The sequence below is a fragment of the Oncorhynchus mykiss genome, chromosome 28, assembly GCF_013265735.2.
Source record: "Oncorhynchus mykiss isolate Arlee chromosome 28, USDA_OmykA_1.1, whole genome shotgun sequence".
NCBI lineage: Eukaryota > Metazoa > Chordata > Actinopteri > Salmoniformes > Salmonidae > Oncorhynchus > Oncorhynchus mykiss.
In genome coordinates, this window is record NC_048592.1 from 35,344,579 (window position 1) to 35,360,577 (window position 15,999).

The window sequence follows — 15,999 nt, forward strand, 5'->3', positions numbered from 1 at the left end:
TCAAAAAACTGCCCCCAAGCATACATTAAACTCCCTGTTCGAAGACTGACAATCACATGATTTCATTTAAGATTTTGCAGTGTGACAGGTTTTTGTGGGAGACAATTTTCATCAAAAGCAGCATTGGTTTGTTCGTTTCTGTGCGAGATTAGTACTGTAAAGCCACATTGGTACTTGTGCTGATTCACTGAGTAAAGGCGGCAGAGATTGCACACATAAAAACCATGACCACGACGTGAGTTGAACACGCAACCTTCTGATCTGGAGTCAGACGCGCTACCATTGCGCCACGAGGTCATTGACATTTAACATCTTTGGAGAGGATGCCTAGTTCAGATTTTAATGAGTGTATAATTTGGAATGGAGGCCTGGTTCTCTGGGGAAATGAACCATCTGACAATGCCACCCCCATCAGCACGTGCCTCTGCCCGGCAGGTTAAGTGTCTGAAAATAAGCAGATGCAGAGCCCAGATAGCTCAGTCGGTAGAGCATCAGACTTTTAATCTGAGGGTCCAGGGTTCAAGTCCCTGTTTGGGCGTTGCTTTAATGTTTACCTTTTCTGGCGCAGGTGTTCTGCCAGCAACCCACCTCGACAACATCCGGTGAAATTGCAGAGCGCCAAATTCAAAATATAGAAATAGTCAATATAAACATTCACAAAAATACAAGTGCTATACATCGGCTTAAAGATGAACTTCTTGTTAATCCAGCCGCTTTGTCACATTTCAAATAGGATTTACTGCGAAAGCCTACCATGCGATTATCGGAGGACAGCGCCCCACTTACAAAAACATATTCCAACCAAGTAGACGAGTCACAAAAGTCATAAATAGCGATAAAATGAATCACTTACCTTTGAACATCTTCATCTGGTTGCAGTCACAAGAGTCCCAGCTCCACAATAAAGGTTTGTTTTGTTCGAGAAAGTCCCTCTTTATATCCCAAAAACTCTGTTTTGTTGGCGCATTGTGTTCAGTAATACAATGGCTCAAAGGAGGTCAAAACATGCAGACGAATACATCCTAATAGTACCGGCAAAGTTTGTTGAAACATGTCAAACGATGTTCATAATTAATCCTCACGTTGTCAATTGTCTAAATAATACATTTTCAACCGGACAATTGCGTATTCAATAGAAATGAAAAACAACGAAGGGCGCGCACTCTGTCACGCGCGCAAACCAGTACTGCATGCTTCCTCAGTCCACTGACAGCAAGGTCTCATTCTTCTTCATTTTTCAGAAAACAAGTCTAAACCAATGTCTAAAGACTGTTGACATCTAGTGGTAGCCATAGGAACTGCAATCTGGATCCTAACCCATTAGAAACTCAATAGGCATTCAATTGAAAACTACCCACATCAAAAAAATCCCACCTCCTGGATAACTTTTCTTCAGGTTTTTGCCTGCCATATCAGTTCTGTTATACTCAGAGACATTATTTTAACAGTTTTGGAAACTGTAGAGTGTGTTCTATCCAAATCTACCATTTATATGCATATCCTAGTTTCTGGGCCTGAGTAACAGGCAGTTTACTTTGGGAACGTTTCTCATCCAGGCATCAAAAAACTGCCCCCAAGCATACATTAAACTCCCTGTTCGAAGACTGACAATCACATGATTTCATTTAAGATTTTGCAGTGTGACAGGTTTTTGTGGGAGACAATTTTCATCAAAAGCAGCATTGGTTTGTTCGTTTCTGTGCGAGATTAGTACTGTAAAGCCACATTGGTACTTGTGCTGATTCACTGAGTAAAGGCGGCAGAGATTGCACACATAAAAACCATGACCACGACGTGAGTTGAACACGCAACCTTCTGATCTGGAGTCAGACGCGCTACCATTGCGCCACGAGGTCATTGACATTTAACATCTTTGGAGAGGATGCCTAGTTCAGATTTTAATGAGTGTATAATTTGGAATGGAGGCCTGGTTCTCTGGGGAAATGAACCATCTGACAATGCCACCCCCATCAGCACGTGCCTCTGCCCGGCAGGTTAAGTGTCTGAAAATAAGCAGATGCAGAGCCCAGATAGCTCAGTCGGTAGAGCATCAGACTTTTAATCTGAGGGTCCAGGGTTCAAGTCCCTGTTTGGGCGTTGCTTTAATGTTTACCTTTTCTGGCGCAGGTGTTCTGCCAGCAACCCACCTCGACAACATCCGGTGAAATTGCAGAGCGCCAAATTCAAAATATAGAAATAGTCAATATAAACATTCACAAAAATACAAGTGCTATACATCGGCTTAAAGATGAACTTCTTGTTAATCCAGCCGCTTTGTCACATTTCAAATAGGATTTACTGCGAAAGCCTACCATGCGATTATCGGAGGACAGCGCCCCACTTACAAAAACATATTCCAACCAAGTAGACGAGTCACAAAAGTCATAAATAGCGATAAAATGAATCCCTTACCTTTGAACATCTTCATCTGGTTGCAGTCACAAGAGTCCCAGCTCCACAATAAAGGTTTGTTTTGTTCGAGAAAGTCCCTCTTTATATCCCAAAAACTCTGTTTTGTTGGCGCATTGTGTTCAGTAATACAATGGCTCAAAGGAGGTCAAAACATGCAGACGAATACATCCTAATAGTACCGGCAAAGTTTGTTGAAACATGTCAAACGATGTTCATAATTAATCCTCACGTTGTCAATTGTCTAAATAATACATTTTCAACCGGACAATTGCGTATTCAATAGAAATGAAAAACAACGAAGGGCGCGCACTCTGTCACGCGCGCAAACCAGTACTGCATGCTTCCTCAGTCCACTGACAGCAAGGTCTCATTCTTCTTCATTTTTCAGAAAACAAGTCTAAACCAATGTCTAAAGACTGTTGACATCTAGTGGTAGCCATAGGAACTGCAATCTGGATCCTAACCCATTAGAAACTCAATAGGCATTCAATTGAAAACTACCCACATCAAAAAAATCCCACCTCCTGGATAACTTTTCTTCAGGTTTTTGCCTGCCATATCAGTTCTGTTATACTCAGAGACATTATTTTAACAGTTTTGGAAACTGTAGAGTGTGTTCTATCCAAATCTACCATTTATATGCATATCCTAGTTTCTGGGCCTGAGTAACAGGCAGTTTACTTTGGGAACGTTTCTCATCCAGGCATCAAAAAACTGCCCCCAAGCATACATTAAACTCCCTGTTCGAAGACTGACAATCACATGATTTCATTTAAGATTTTGCAGTGTGACAGGTTTTTGTGGGAGACAATTTTCATCAAAAGCAGCATTGGTTTGTTCGTTTCTGTGCGAGATTAGTACTGTAAAGCCACATTGGTACTTGTGCTGATTCACTGAGTAAAGGCGGCAGAGATTGCACACATAAAAACCATGACCACGACGTGAGTTGAACACGCAACCTTCTGATCTGGAGTCAGACGCGCTACCATTGCGCCACGAGGTCATTGACATTTAACATCTTTGGAGAGGATGCCTAGTTCAGATTTTAATGAGTGTATAATTTGGAATGGAGGCCTGGTTCTCTGGGGAAATGAACCATCTGACAATGCCACCCCCATCAGCACGTGCCTCTGCCCGGCAGGTTAAGTGTCTGAAAATAAGCAGATGCAGAGCCCAGATAGCTCAGTCGGTAGAGCATCAGACTTTTAATCTGAGGGTCCAGGGTTCAAGTCCCTGTTTGGGCGTTGCTTTAATGTTTACCTTTTCTGGCGCAGGTGTTCTGCCAGCAACCCACCTCGACAACATCCGGTGAAATTGCAGAGCGCCAAATTCAAAATATAGAAATAGTCAATATAAACATTCACAAAAATACAAGTGCTATACATCGGCTTAAAGATGAACTTCTTGTTAATCCAGCCGCTTTGTCACATTTCAAATAGGATTTACTGCGAAAGCCTACCATGCGATTATCGGAGGACAGCGCCCCACTTACAAAAACATATTCCAACCAAGTAGACGAGTCACAAAAGTCATAAATAGCGATAAAATGAATCACTTACCTTTGAACATCTTCATCTGGTTGCAGTCACAAGAGTCCCAGCTCCACAATAAAGGTTTGTTTTGTTCGAGAAAGTCCCTCTTTATATCCCAAAAACTCTGTTTTGTTGGCGCATTGTGTTCAGTAATACAATGGCTCAAAGGAGGTCAAAACATGCAGACGAATACATCCTAATAGTACCGGCAAAGTTTGTTGAAACATGTCAAACGATGTTCATAATTAATCCTCACGTTGTCAATTGTCTAAATAATACATTTTCAACCGGACAATTGCGTATTCAATAGAAATGAAAAACAACGAAGGGCGCGCACTCTGTCACGCGCGCAAACCAGTACTGCATGCTTCCTCAGTCCACTGACAGCAAGGTCTCATTCTTCTTCATTTTTCAGAAAACAAGTCTAAACCAATGTCTAAAGACTGTTGACATCTAGTGGTAGCCATAGGAACTGCAATCTGGATCCTAACCCATTAGAAACTCAATAGGCATTCAATTGAAAACTACCCACATCAAAAAAATCCCACCTCCTGGATAACTTTTCTTCAGGTTTTTGCCTGCCATATCAGTTCTGTTATACTCAGAGACATTATTTTAACAGTTTTGGAAACTGTAGAGTGTGTTCTATCCAAATCTACCATTTATATGCATATCCTAGTTTCTGGGCCTGAGTAACAGGCAGTTTACTTTGGGAACGTTTCTCATCCAGGCATCAAAAAACTGCCCCCAAGCATACATTAAACTCCCTGTTCGAAGACTGACAATCACATGATTTCATTTAAGATTTTGCAGTGTGACAGGTTTTTGTGGGAGACAATTTTCATCAAAAGCAGCATTGGTTTGTTCGTTTCTGTGCGAGATTAGTACTGTAAAGCCACATTGGTACTTGTGCTGATTCACTGAGTAAAGGCGGCAGAGATTGCACACATAAAAACCATGACCACGACGTGAGTTGAACACGCAACCTTCTGATCTGGAGTCAGACGCGCTACCATTGCGCCACGAGGTCATTGACATTTAACATCTTTGGAGAGGATGCCTAGTTCAGATTTTAATGAGTGTATAATTTGGAATGGAGGCCTGGTTCTCTGGGGAAATGAACCATCTGACAATGCCACCCCCATCAGCACGTGCCTCTGCCCGGCAGGTTAAGTGTCTGAAAATAAGCAGATGCAGAGCCCAGATAGCTCAGTCGGTAGAGCATCAGACTTTTAATCTGAGGGTCCAGGGTTCAAGTCCCTGTTTGGGCGTTGCTTTAATGTTTACCTTTTCTGGCGCAGGTGTTCTGCCAGCAACCCACCTCGACAACATCCGGTGAAATTGCAGAGCGCCAAATTCAAAATATAGAAATAGTCAATATAAACATTCACAAAAATACAAGTGCTATACATCGGCTTAAAGATGAACTTCTTGTTAATCCAGCCGCTTTGTCACATTTCAAATAGGATTTACTGCGAAAGCCTACCATGCGATTATCGGAGGACAGCGCCCCACTTACAAAAACATATTCCAACCAAGTAGACGAGTCACAAAAGTCATAAATAGCGATAAAATGAATCACTTACCTTTGAACATCTTCATCTGGTTGCAGTCACAAGAGTCCCAGCTCCACAATAAAGGTTTGTTTTGTTCGAGAAAGTCCCTCTTTATATCCCAAAAACTCTGTTTTGTTGGCGCATTGTGTTCAGTAATACAATGGCTCAAAGGAGGTCAAAACATGCAGACGAATACATCCTAATAGTACCGGCAAAGTTTGTTGAAACATGTCAAACGATGTTCATAATTAATCCTCACGTTGTCAATTGTCTAAATAATACATTTTCAACCGGACAATTGCGTATTCAATAGAAATGAAAAACAACGAAGGGCGCGCACTCTGTCACGCGCGCAAACCAGTACTGCATGCTTCCTCAGTCCACTGACAGCAAGGTCTCATTCTTCTTCATTTTTCAGAAAACAAGTCTAAACCAATGTCTAAAGACTGTTGACATCTAGTGGTAGCCATAGGAACTGCAATCTGGATCCTAACCCATTAGAAACTCAATAGGCATTCAATTGAAAACTACCCACATCAAAAAAATCCCACCTCCTGGATAACTTTTCTTCAGCTTTTTGCCTGCCATATCAGTTCTGTTATACTCAGAGACATTATTTTAACAGTTTTGGAAACTGTAGAGTGTGTTCTATCCAAATCTACCATTTATATGCATATCCTAGTTTCTGGGCCTGAGTAACAGGCAGTTTACTTTGGGAACGTTTCTCATCCAGGCATCAAAAAACTGCCCCCAAGCATACATTAAACTCCCTGTTCGAAGACTGACAATCACATGATTTCATTTAAGATTTTGCAGTGTGACAGGTTTTTGTGGGAGACAATTTTCATCAAAAGCAGCATTGGTTTGTTCGTTTCTGTGCGAGATTAGTACTGTAAAGCCACATTGGTACTTGTGCTGATTCACTGAGTAAAGGCGGCAGAGATTGCACACATAAAAACCATGACCACGACGTGAGTTGAACACGCAACCTTCTGATCTGGAGTCAGACGCGCTACCATTGCGCCACGAGGTCATTGACATTTAACATCTTTGGAGAGGATGCCTAGTTCAGATTTTAATGAGTGTATAATTTGGAATGGAGGCCTGGTTCTCTGGGGAAATGAACCATCTGACAATGCCACCCCCATCAGCACGTGCCTCTGCCCGGCAGGTTAAGTGTCTGAAAATAAGCAGATGCAGAGCCCAGATAGCTCAGTCGGTAGAGCATCAGACTTTTAATCTGAGGGTCCAGGGTTCAAGTCCCTGTTTGGGCGTTGCTTTAATGTTTACCTTTTCTGGCGCAGGTGTTCTGCCAGCAACCCACCTCGACAACATCCGGTGAAATTGCAGAGCGCCAAATTCAAAATATAGAAATAGTCAATATAAACATTCACAAAAATACAAGTGCATCGGCTTAAAGATGAACTTCTTGTTAATCCAGCCGCTTTGTCACATTTCAAATAGGATTTACTGCGAAAGCCTACCATGCGATTATCGGAGGACAGCGCCCCACTTACAAAAACATATTCCAACCAAGTAGACGAGTCACAAAAGTCATAAATAGCGATAAAATGAATCACTTACCTTTGAACATCTTCATCTGGTTGCAGTCACAAGAGTCCCAGCTCCACAATAAAGGTTTGTTTTGTTCGAGAAAGTCCCTCTTTATATCCCAAAAACTCTGTTTTGTTGGCGCATTGTGTTCAGTAATACAATGGCTCAAAGGAGGTCAAAACATGCAGACGAATACATCCTAATAGTACCGGCAAAGTTTGTTGAAACATGTCAAACGATGTTCATAATTAATCCTCACGTTGTCAATTGTCTAAATAATACATTTTCAACCGGACAATTGCGTATTCAATAGAAATGAAAAACAACGAAGGGCGCGCACTCTGTCACGCGCGCAAACCAGTACTGCATGCTTCCTCAGTCCACTGACAGCAAGGTCTCATTCTTCTTCATTTTTCAGAAAACAAGTCTAAACCAATGTCTAAAGACTGTTGACATCTAGTGGTAGCCATAGGAACTGCAATCTGGATCCTAACCCATTAGAAACTCAATAGGCATTCAATTGAAAACTACCCACATCAAAAAAATCCCACCTCCTGGATAACTTTTCTTCAGGTTTTTGCCTGCCATATCAGTTCTGTTATACTCAGAGACATTATTTTAACAGTTTTGGAAACTGTAGAGTGTGTTCTATCCAAATCTACCATTTATATGCATATCCTAGTTTCTGGGCCTGAGTAACAGGCAGTTTACTTTGGGAACGTTTCTCATCCAGGCATCAAAAAACTGCCCCCAAGCATACATTAAACTCCCTGTTCGAAGACTGACAATCACATGATTTCATTTAAGATTTTGCAGTGTGACAGGTTTTTGTGGGAGACAATTTTCATCAAAAGCAGCATTGGTTTGTTCGTTTCTGTGCGAGATTAGTACTGTAAAGCCACATTGGTACTTGTGCTGATTCACTGAGTAAAGGCGGCAGAGATTGCACACATAAAAACCATGAACACGACGTGAGTTGAACACGCAACTGTCTGATCTGGAGTCAGACGCGCTACCATTGCGCCACGAGGTCATTGACATTTAACATCTTTGGAGAGGATGCCTAGTTCAGATTTTAATGAGTGTATAATTTGGAATGGAGGCCTGGTTCTCTGGGGAAATGAACCATCTGACAATGCCACCCCCATCAGCACGTGCCTCTGCCCGGCAGGTTAAGTGTCTGAAAATAAGCAGATGCAGAGCCCAGATAGCTCAGTCGGTAGAGCATCAGACTTTTAATCTGAGGGTCCAGGGTTCAAGTCCCTGTTTGGGCGTTGCTTTAATGTTTACCTTTTCTGGCGCAGGTGTTCTGCCAGCAACCCACCTCGACAACATCCGGTGAAATTGCAGAGCGCCAAATTCAAAATATAGAAATAGTCAATATAAACATTCACAAAAATACAAGTGCTATACATCGGCTTAAAGATGAACTTCTTGTTAATCCAGCCGCTTTGTCACATTTCAAATAGGATTTACTGCGAAAGCCTACCATGCGATTATCGGAGGACAGCGCCCCACTTACAAAAACATATTCCAACCAAGTAGACGAGTCACAAAAGTCATAAATAGCGATAAAATGAATCACTTACCTTTGAACATCTTCATCTGGTTGCAGTCACAAGAGTCCCAGCTCCACAATAAAGGTTTGTTTTGTTCGAGAAAGTCCCTCTTTATATCCCAAAAACTCTGTTTTGTTGGCGCATTGTGTTCAGTAATACAATGGCTCAAAGGAGGTCAAAACATGCAGACGAATACATCCTAATAGTACCGGCAAAGTTTGTTGAAACATGTCAAACGATGTTCATAATTAATCCTCACGTTGTCAATTGTCTAAATAATACATTTTCAACCGGACAATTGCGTATTCAATAGAAATGAAAAACAACGAAGGGCGCGCACTCTGTCACGCGCGCAAACCAGTACTGCATGCTTCCTCAGTCCACTGACAGCAAGGTCTCATTCTTCTTCATTTTTCAGAAAACAAGTCTAAACCAATGTCTAAAGACTGTTGACATCTAGTGGTAGCCATAGGAACTGCAATCTGGATCCTAACCCATTAGAAACTCAATAGGCATTCAATTGAAAACTACCCACATCAAAAAAATCCCACCTCCTGGATAACTTTTCTTCAGGTTTTTGCCTGCCATATCAGTTCTGTTATACTCAGAGACATTATTTTAACAGTTTTGGAAACTGTAGAGTGTGTTCTATCCAAATCTACCATTTATATGCATATCCTAGTTTCTGGGCCTGAGTAACAGGCAGTTTACTTTGGGAACGTTTCTCATCCAGGCATCAAAAAACTGCCCCCAAGCATACATTAAACTCCCTGTTCGAAGACTGACAATCACATGATTTCATTTAAGATTTTGCAGTGTGACAGGTTTTTGTGGGAGACAATTTTCATCAAAAGCAGCATTGGTTTGTTCGTTTCTGTGCGAGATTAGTACTGTAAAGCCACATTGGTACTTGTGCTGATTCACTGAGTAAAGGCGGCAGAGATTGCACACATAAAAACCATGACCACGACGTGAGTTGAACACGCAACCTTCTGATCTGGAGTCAGACGCGCTACCATTGCGCCACGAGGTCATTGACATTTAACATCTTTGGAGAGGATGCCTAGTTCAGATTTTAATGAGTGTATAATTTGGAATGGAGGCCTGGTTCTCTGGGGAAATGAACCATCTGACAATGCCACCCCCATCAGCACGTGCCTCTGCCCGGCAGGTTAAGTGTCTGAAAATAAGCAGATGCAGAGCCCAGATAGCTCAGTCGGTAGAGCATCAGACTTTTAATCTGAGGGTCCAGGGTTCAAGTCCCTGTTTGGGCGTTGCTTTCATGTTTACCTTTTCTGGCGCAGGTGTTCTGCCAGCAACCCACCTCGACAACATCCGGTGAAATTGCAGAGCGCCAAATTCAAAATATAGAAATAGTCAATATAAACATTCACAAAAATACAAGTGCTATACATCGGCTTAAAGATGAACTTCTTGTTAATCCAGCCGCTTTGTCACATTTCAAATAGGATTTACTGCGAAAGCCTACCATGCGATTATCGGAGGACAGCGCCCCACTTACAAAAACATATTCCAACCAAGTAGACGAGTCACAAAAGTCATAAATAGCGATAAAATGAATCACTTACCTTTGAACATCTTCATCTGGTTGCAGTCACAAGAGTCCCAGCTCCACAATAAAGGTTTGTTTTGTTCGAGAAAGTCCCTCTTTATATCCCAAAAACTCTGTTTTGTTGGCGCATTGTGTTCAGTAATACAATGGCTCAAAGGAGGTCAAAACATGCAGACGAATACATCCTAATAGTACCGGCAAAGTTTGTTGAAACATGTCAAACGATGTTCATAATTAATCCTCACGTTGTCAATTGTCTAAATAATACATTTTCAACCGGACAATTGCGTATTCAATAGAAATGAAAAACAACGAAGGGCGCGCACTCTGTCACGCGCGCAAACCAGTACTGCATGCTTCCTCAGTCCACTGACAGCAAGGTCTCATTCTTCTTCATTTTTCAGAAAACAAGTCTAAACCAATGTCTAAAGACTGTTGACATCTAGTGGTAGCCATAGGAACTGCAATCTGGATCCTAACCCATTAGAAACTCAATAGGCATTCAATTGAAAACTACCCACATCAAAAAAATCCCACCTCCTGGATAACTTTTCTTCAGGTTTTTGCCTGCCATATCAGTTCTGTTATACTCAGAGACATTATTTTAACAGTTTTGGAAACTGTAGAGTGTGTTCTATCCCAATCTACCATTTATATGCATATCCTAGTTTCTGGGCCTGAGTAACAGGCAGTTTACTTTGGGAACGTTTCTCATCCAGGCATCAAAAAACTGCCCCCAAGCATACATTAAACTCCCTGTTCGAAGACTGACAATCACATGATTTCATTTAAGATTTTGCAGTGTGACAGGTTTTTGTGGGAGACAATTTTCATCAAAAGCAGCATTGGTTTGTTCGTTTCTGTGCGAGATTAGTACTGTAAAGCCACATTGGTACTTGTGCTGATTCACTGAGTAAAGGCGGCAGAGATTGCACACATAAAAACCATGACCACGACGTGAGTTGAACACGCAACCTTCTGATCTGGAGTCAGACGCGCTACCATTGCGCCACGAGGTCATTGACATTTAACATCTTTGGAGAGGATGCCTAGTTCAGATTTTAATGAGTGTATAATTTGGAATGGAGGCCTGGTTCTCTGGGGAAATGAACCATCTGACAATGCCACCCCCATCAGCACGTGCCTCTGCCCGGCAGGTTAAGTGTCTGAAAATAAGCAGATGCAGAGCCCAGATAGCTCAGTCGGTAGAGCATCAGACTTTTAATCTGAGGGTCCAGGGTTCAAGTCCCTGTTTGGGCGTTGCTTTAATGTTTACCTTTTCTGGCGCAGGTGTTCTGCCAGCAACCCACCTCGACAACATCCGGTGAAATTGCAGAGCGCCAAATTCAAAATATAGAAATAGTCAATATAAACATTCACAAAAATACAAGTGTTATACATCGGCTTAAAGATGAACTTCTTGTTAATCCAGCCGCTTTGTCACATTTCAAATAGGATTTACTGCGAAAGCCTACCATGCGATTATCGGAGGACAGCGCCCCACTTACAAAAACATATTCCAACCAAGTAGACGAGTCACAAAAGTCATAAATAGCGATAAAATGAATCACTTACCTTTGAACATCTTCATCTGGTTGCAGTCACAAGAGTCCCAGCTCCACAATAAAGGTTTGTTTTGTTCGAGAAAGTCCCTCTTTATATCCCAAAAACTCTGTTTTGTTGGCGCATTGTGTTCAGTAATACAATGGCTCAAAGGAGGTCAAAACATGCAGACGAATACATCCTAATAGTACCGGCAAAGTTTGTTGAAACATGTCAAACGATGTTCATAATTAATCCTCACGTTCGTTGTCAATTGTCTAAATAATACATTTTCAACCGGACAATTGCGTATTCAATAGAAATGAAAAACAACGAAGGGCGCGCACTCTGTCACGCGCGCAAACCAGTACTGCATGCTTCCTCAGTCCACTGACAGCAAGGTCTCATTCTTCTTCATTTTTCAGAAAACAAGTCTAAACCAATGTCTAAAGACTGTTGACATCTAGTGGTAGCCATAGGAACTGCAATCTGGATCCTAACCCATTAGAAACTCAATAGGCATTCAATTGAAAACTACCCACATCAAAAAAATCCCACCTCCTGGATAACTTTTCTTCAGGTTTTTGCCTGCCATATCAGTTCTGTTATACTCAGAGACATTATTTTAACAGTTTTGGAAACTGTAGAGTGTGTTCTATCCAAATCTACCATTTATATGCATATCCTAGTTTCTGGGCCTGAGTAACAGGCAGTTTACTTTGGGAACGTTTCTCATCCAGGCATCAAAAAACTGCCCCCAAGCATACATTAAACTCCCTGTTCGAAGACTGACAATCACATGATTTCATTTAAGATTTTGCAGTGTGACAGGTTTTTGTGGGAGACAATTTTCATCAAAAGCAGCATTGGTTTGTTCGTTTCTGTGCGAGATTAGTACTGTAAAGCCACATTGGTACTTGTGCTGATTCACTGAGTAAAGGCGGCAGAGATTGCACACATAAAAACCATGACCACGACGTGAGTTGAACACGCAACCTTCTGATCTGGAGTCAGACGCGCTACCATTGCGCCACGAGGTCATTGACATTTAACATCTTTGGAGAGGATGCCTAGTTCAGATTTTAATGAGTGTATAATTTGGAATGGAGGCCTGGTTCTCTGGGGAAATGAACCATCTGACAATGCCACCCCCATCAGCACGTGCCTCTGCCCGGCAGGTTAAGTGTCTGAAAATAAGCAGATGCAGAGCCCAGATAGCTCAGTCGGTAGAGCATCAGACTTTTAATCTGAGGGTCCAGGGTTCAAGTCCCTGTTTGGGCGTTGCTTTAATGTTTACCTTTTCTGGCGCAGGTGTTCTGCCAGCAACCCACCTCGACAACATCCGGTGAAATTGCAGAGCGCCAAATTCAAAATATCGAAATAGTCAATATAAACATTCACAAAAATACAAGTGCTATACATCGGCTTAAAGATGAACTTCTTGTTAATCCAGCCGCTTTGTCACATTTCAAATAGGATTTACTGCGAAAGCCTACCATGCGATTATCGGAGGACAGCGCCCCACTTACAAAAACATATTCCAACCAAGTAGACGAGTCACAAAAGTCATAAATAGCGATAAAATGAATCACTTACCTTTGAACATCTTCATCTGGTTGCAGTCACAAGAGTCCCAGCTCCACAATAAAGGTTTGTTTTGTTCGAGAAAGTCCCTCTTTATATCCCAAAAACTCTGTTTTGTTGGCGCATTGTGTTCAGTAATACAATGGCTCAAAGGAGGTCAAAACATGCAGACGAATACATCCTAATAGTACCGGCAAAGTTTGTTGAAACATGTCAAACGATGTTCATAATTAATCCTCACGTTGTCAATTGTCTAAATAATACATTTTCAACCGGACAATTGCGTATTCAATAGAAATGAAAAACAACGAAGGGCGCGCACTCTGTCACGCGCGCAAACCAGTACTGCATGCTTCCTCAGTCCACTGACAGCAAGGTCTCATTCTTCTTCATTTTTCAGAAAACAAGTCTAAACCAATGTCTAAAGACTGTTGACATCTAGTGGTAGCCATAGGAACTGCAATCTGGATCCTAACCCATTAGAAACTCAATAGGCATTCAATTGAAAACTACCCACATCAAAAAAATCCCACCTCCTGGATAACTTTTCTTCAGGTTTTTGCCTGCCATATCAGTTCTGTTATACTCAGAGACATTATTTTAACAGTTTTGGAAACTGTAGAGTGTGTTCTATCCAAATCTACCATTTATATGCATATCCTAGTTTCTGGGCCTGAGTAACAGGCAGTTTACTTTGGGAACGTTTCTCATCCAGGCATCAAAAAACTGCCCCCAAGCATACATTAAACTCCCTGTTCGAAGACTGACAATCACATGATTTCATTTAAGATTTTGCAGTGTGACAGGTTTTTGTGGGAGACAATTTTCATCAAAAGCAGCATTGGTTTGTTCGTTTCTGTGCGAGATTAGTACTGTAAAGCCACATTGGTACTTGTGCTGATTCACTGAGTAAAGGCGGCAGAGATTGCACACATAAAAACCATGACCACGACGTGAGTTGAACACGCAACCTTCTGATCTGGAGTCAGACGCGCTACCATTGCGCCACGAGGTCATTGACATTTAACATCTTTGGAGAGGATGCCTAGTTCAGATTTTAATGAGTGTATAATTTGGAATGGAGGCCTGGTTCTCTGGGGAAATGAACCATCTGACAATGCCACCCCCATCAGCACGTGCCTCTGCCCGGCAGGTTAAGTGTCTGAAAATAAGCAGATGCAGAGCCCAGATAGCTCAGTCGGTAGAGCATCAGACTTTTAATCTGAGGGTCCAGGGTTCAAGTCCCTGTTTGGGCGTTGCTTTAATGTTTACCTTTTCTGGCGCAGGTGTTCTGCCAGCAACCCACCTCGACAACATCCGGTGAAATTGCAGAGCGCCAAATTCAAAATATAGAAATAGTCAATATAAACATTCACAAAAATACAAGTGCTATACATCGGCTTAAAGATGAACTTCTTGTTAATCCAGCCGCTTTGTCACATTTCAAATAGGATTTACTGCGAAAGCCTACCATGCGATTATCGGAGGACAGCGCCCCACTTACAAAAACATATTCCAACCAAGTAGACGAGTCACAAAAGTCATAAATAGCGATAAAATGAATCACTTACCTTTGAACATCTTCATCTGGTTGCAGTCACAAGAGTCCCAGCTCCACAATAAAGGTTTGTTTTGTTCGAGAAAGTCCCTCTTTATATCCCAAAAACTCTGTTTTGTTGGCGCATTGTGTTCAGTAATACAATGGCTCAAAGGAGGTCAAAACATGCAGACGAATACATCCTAATAGTACCGGCAAAGTTTGTTGAAACATGTCAAACGATGTTCATAATTAATCCTCACGTTGTCAATTGTCTAAATAATACATTTTCAACCGGACAATTGCGTATTCAATAGAAATGAAAAACAACGAAGGGCGCGCACTCTGTCACGCGCGCAAACCAGTACTGCATGCTTCCTCAGTCCACTGACAGCAAGGTCTCATTCTTCTTCATTTTTCAGAAAACAAGTCTAAACCAATGTCTAAAGACTGTTGACATCTAGTGGTAGCCATAGGAACTGCAATCTGGATCCTAACCCATTAGAAACTCAATAGGCATTCAATTGAAAACTACCCACATCAAAAAAATCCCACCTCCTGGATAACTTTTCTTCAGGTTTTTGCCTGCCATATCAGTTCTGTTATACTCAGAGACATTATTTTAACAGTTCTGGAAACTGTAGAGTGTGTTCTATCCAAATCTACCATTTATATGCATATCCTAGTTTCTGGGCCTGAGTAACAGGCAGTTTACTTTGGGAACGTTTCTCATCCAGGCATCAAAAAACTGCCCCCAAGCATACATTAAACTCCCTGTTCGAAGACTGACAATCACATGATTTAATTTAAGATTTTGCAGTGTGACAGGTTTTTGTGGGAGACAATTTTCATCAAAAGCAGCATTGGTTTGTTCGTTTCTGTGCGAGATTAGTACTGTAAAGCCACATTGGTACTTGTGCTGATTCACTGAGTAAAGGCGGCAGAGATTGCACACATAAAAACCATGACCACGACGTGAGTTGAACACGCAACCTTCTGATCTGGAGTCAGACGCGCTACCATTGCGCCACGAGGTCATTGACATTTAACATCTTTGGAGAGGATGCCTAGTTCAGATTTTAATGAGTGTATAATTTGGAATGGAGGCCTGGTTCTCTGGGGAAATGAACCATCTGACAATGCCACCCCC

The 15,999-nt window shown here is 41.8% G+C and overlaps 20 non-coding genes across 20 annotated transcripts; 10 read left to right on the forward strand and 10 right to left on the reverse strand.

Annotated features, from left to right (window-relative positions):
• Positions 1 to 225: 225 nt before the first annotated feature.
• Positions 226 to 297, reverse strand: trnaw-cca. Its single transcript has one exon. It is a non-coding gene; the product is annotated as a tRNA-Trp (tRNA).
• A 168-nt stretch (positions 298 to 465) lies between these two features.
• Positions 466 to 538, forward strand: trnak-uuu. The gene has a single exon. It is a non-coding gene; the product is annotated as a tRNA-Lys (tRNA).
• Positions 539 to 1,784: 1,246 nt separating this feature from the next.
• On the reverse strand, positions 1,785 to 1,856 carry trnaw-cca. Its single transcript has one exon. It is a non-coding gene; the product is annotated as a tRNA-Trp (tRNA).
• Positions 1,857 to 2,024: 168 nt separating this feature from the next.
• On the forward strand, positions 2,025 to 2,097 carry trnak-uuu. The gene has a single exon. It is a non-coding gene; the product is annotated as a tRNA-Lys (tRNA).
• Positions 2,098 to 3,343: 1,246 nt separating this feature from the next.
• On the reverse strand, positions 3,344 to 3,415 carry trnaw-cca. Its single transcript has one exon. It is a non-coding gene; the product is annotated as a tRNA-Trp (tRNA).
• A 168-nt stretch (positions 3,416 to 3,583) lies between these two features.
• Positions 3,584 to 3,656, forward strand: trnak-uuu. Its single transcript has one exon. It is a non-coding gene; the product is annotated as a tRNA-Lys (tRNA).
• Positions 3,657 to 4,902: 1,246 nt separating this feature from the next.
• Positions 4,903 to 4,974, reverse strand: trnaw-cca. The gene has a single exon. It is a non-coding gene; the product is annotated as a tRNA-Trp (tRNA).
• Positions 4,975 to 5,142: 168 nt separating this feature from the next.
• trnak-uuu lies at positions 5,143 to 5,215 on the forward strand. Its single transcript has one exon. It is a non-coding gene; the product is annotated as a tRNA-Lys (tRNA).
• A 1,246-nt stretch (positions 5,216 to 6,461) lies between these two features.
• trnaw-cca lies at positions 6,462 to 6,533 on the reverse strand. The gene has a single exon. It is a non-coding gene; the product is annotated as a tRNA-Trp (tRNA).
• Positions 6,534 to 6,701: 168 nt separating this feature from the next.
• On the forward strand, positions 6,702 to 6,774 carry trnak-uuu. The gene has a single exon. It is a non-coding gene; the product is annotated as a tRNA-Lys (tRNA).
• Positions 6,775 to 8,255: 1,481 nt separating this feature from the next.
• On the forward strand, positions 8,256 to 8,328 carry trnak-uuu. The gene has a single exon. It is a non-coding gene; the product is annotated as a tRNA-Lys (tRNA).
• A 1,246-nt stretch (positions 8,329 to 9,574) lies between these two features.
• trnaw-cca lies at positions 9,575 to 9,646 on the reverse strand. Its single transcript has one exon. It is a non-coding gene; the product is annotated as a tRNA-Trp (tRNA).
• A 168-nt stretch (positions 9,647 to 9,814) lies between these two features.
• trnak-uuu lies at positions 9,815 to 9,887 on the forward strand. The gene has a single exon. It is a non-coding gene; the product is annotated as a tRNA-Lys (tRNA).
• Positions 9,888 to 11,133: 1,246 nt separating this feature from the next.
• Positions 11,134 to 11,205, reverse strand: trnaw-cca. The gene has a single exon. It is a non-coding gene; the product is annotated as a tRNA-Trp (tRNA).
• Positions 11,206 to 11,373: 168 nt separating this feature from the next.
• Positions 11,374 to 11,446, forward strand: trnak-uuu. The gene has a single exon. It is a non-coding gene; the product is annotated as a tRNA-Lys (tRNA).
• A 1,250-nt stretch (positions 11,447 to 12,696) lies between these two features.
• trnaw-cca lies at positions 12,697 to 12,768 on the reverse strand. The gene has a single exon. It is a non-coding gene; the product is annotated as a tRNA-Trp (tRNA).
• A 168-nt stretch (positions 12,769 to 12,936) lies between these two features.
• trnak-uuu lies at positions 12,937 to 13,009 on the forward strand. Its single transcript has one exon. It is a non-coding gene; the product is annotated as a tRNA-Lys (tRNA).
• A 1,246-nt stretch (positions 13,010 to 14,255) lies between these two features.
• Positions 14,256 to 14,327, reverse strand: trnaw-cca. Its single transcript has one exon. It is a non-coding gene; the product is annotated as a tRNA-Trp (tRNA).
• Positions 14,328 to 14,495: 168 nt separating this feature from the next.
• Positions 14,496 to 14,568, forward strand: trnak-uuu. Its single transcript has one exon. It is a non-coding gene; the product is annotated as a tRNA-Lys (tRNA).
• A 1,246-nt stretch (positions 14,569 to 15,814) lies between these two features.
• Positions 15,815 to 15,886, reverse strand: trnaw-cca. Its single transcript has one exon. It is a non-coding gene; the product is annotated as a tRNA-Trp (tRNA).
• Positions 15,887 to 15,999: the final 113 nt, after the last annotated feature.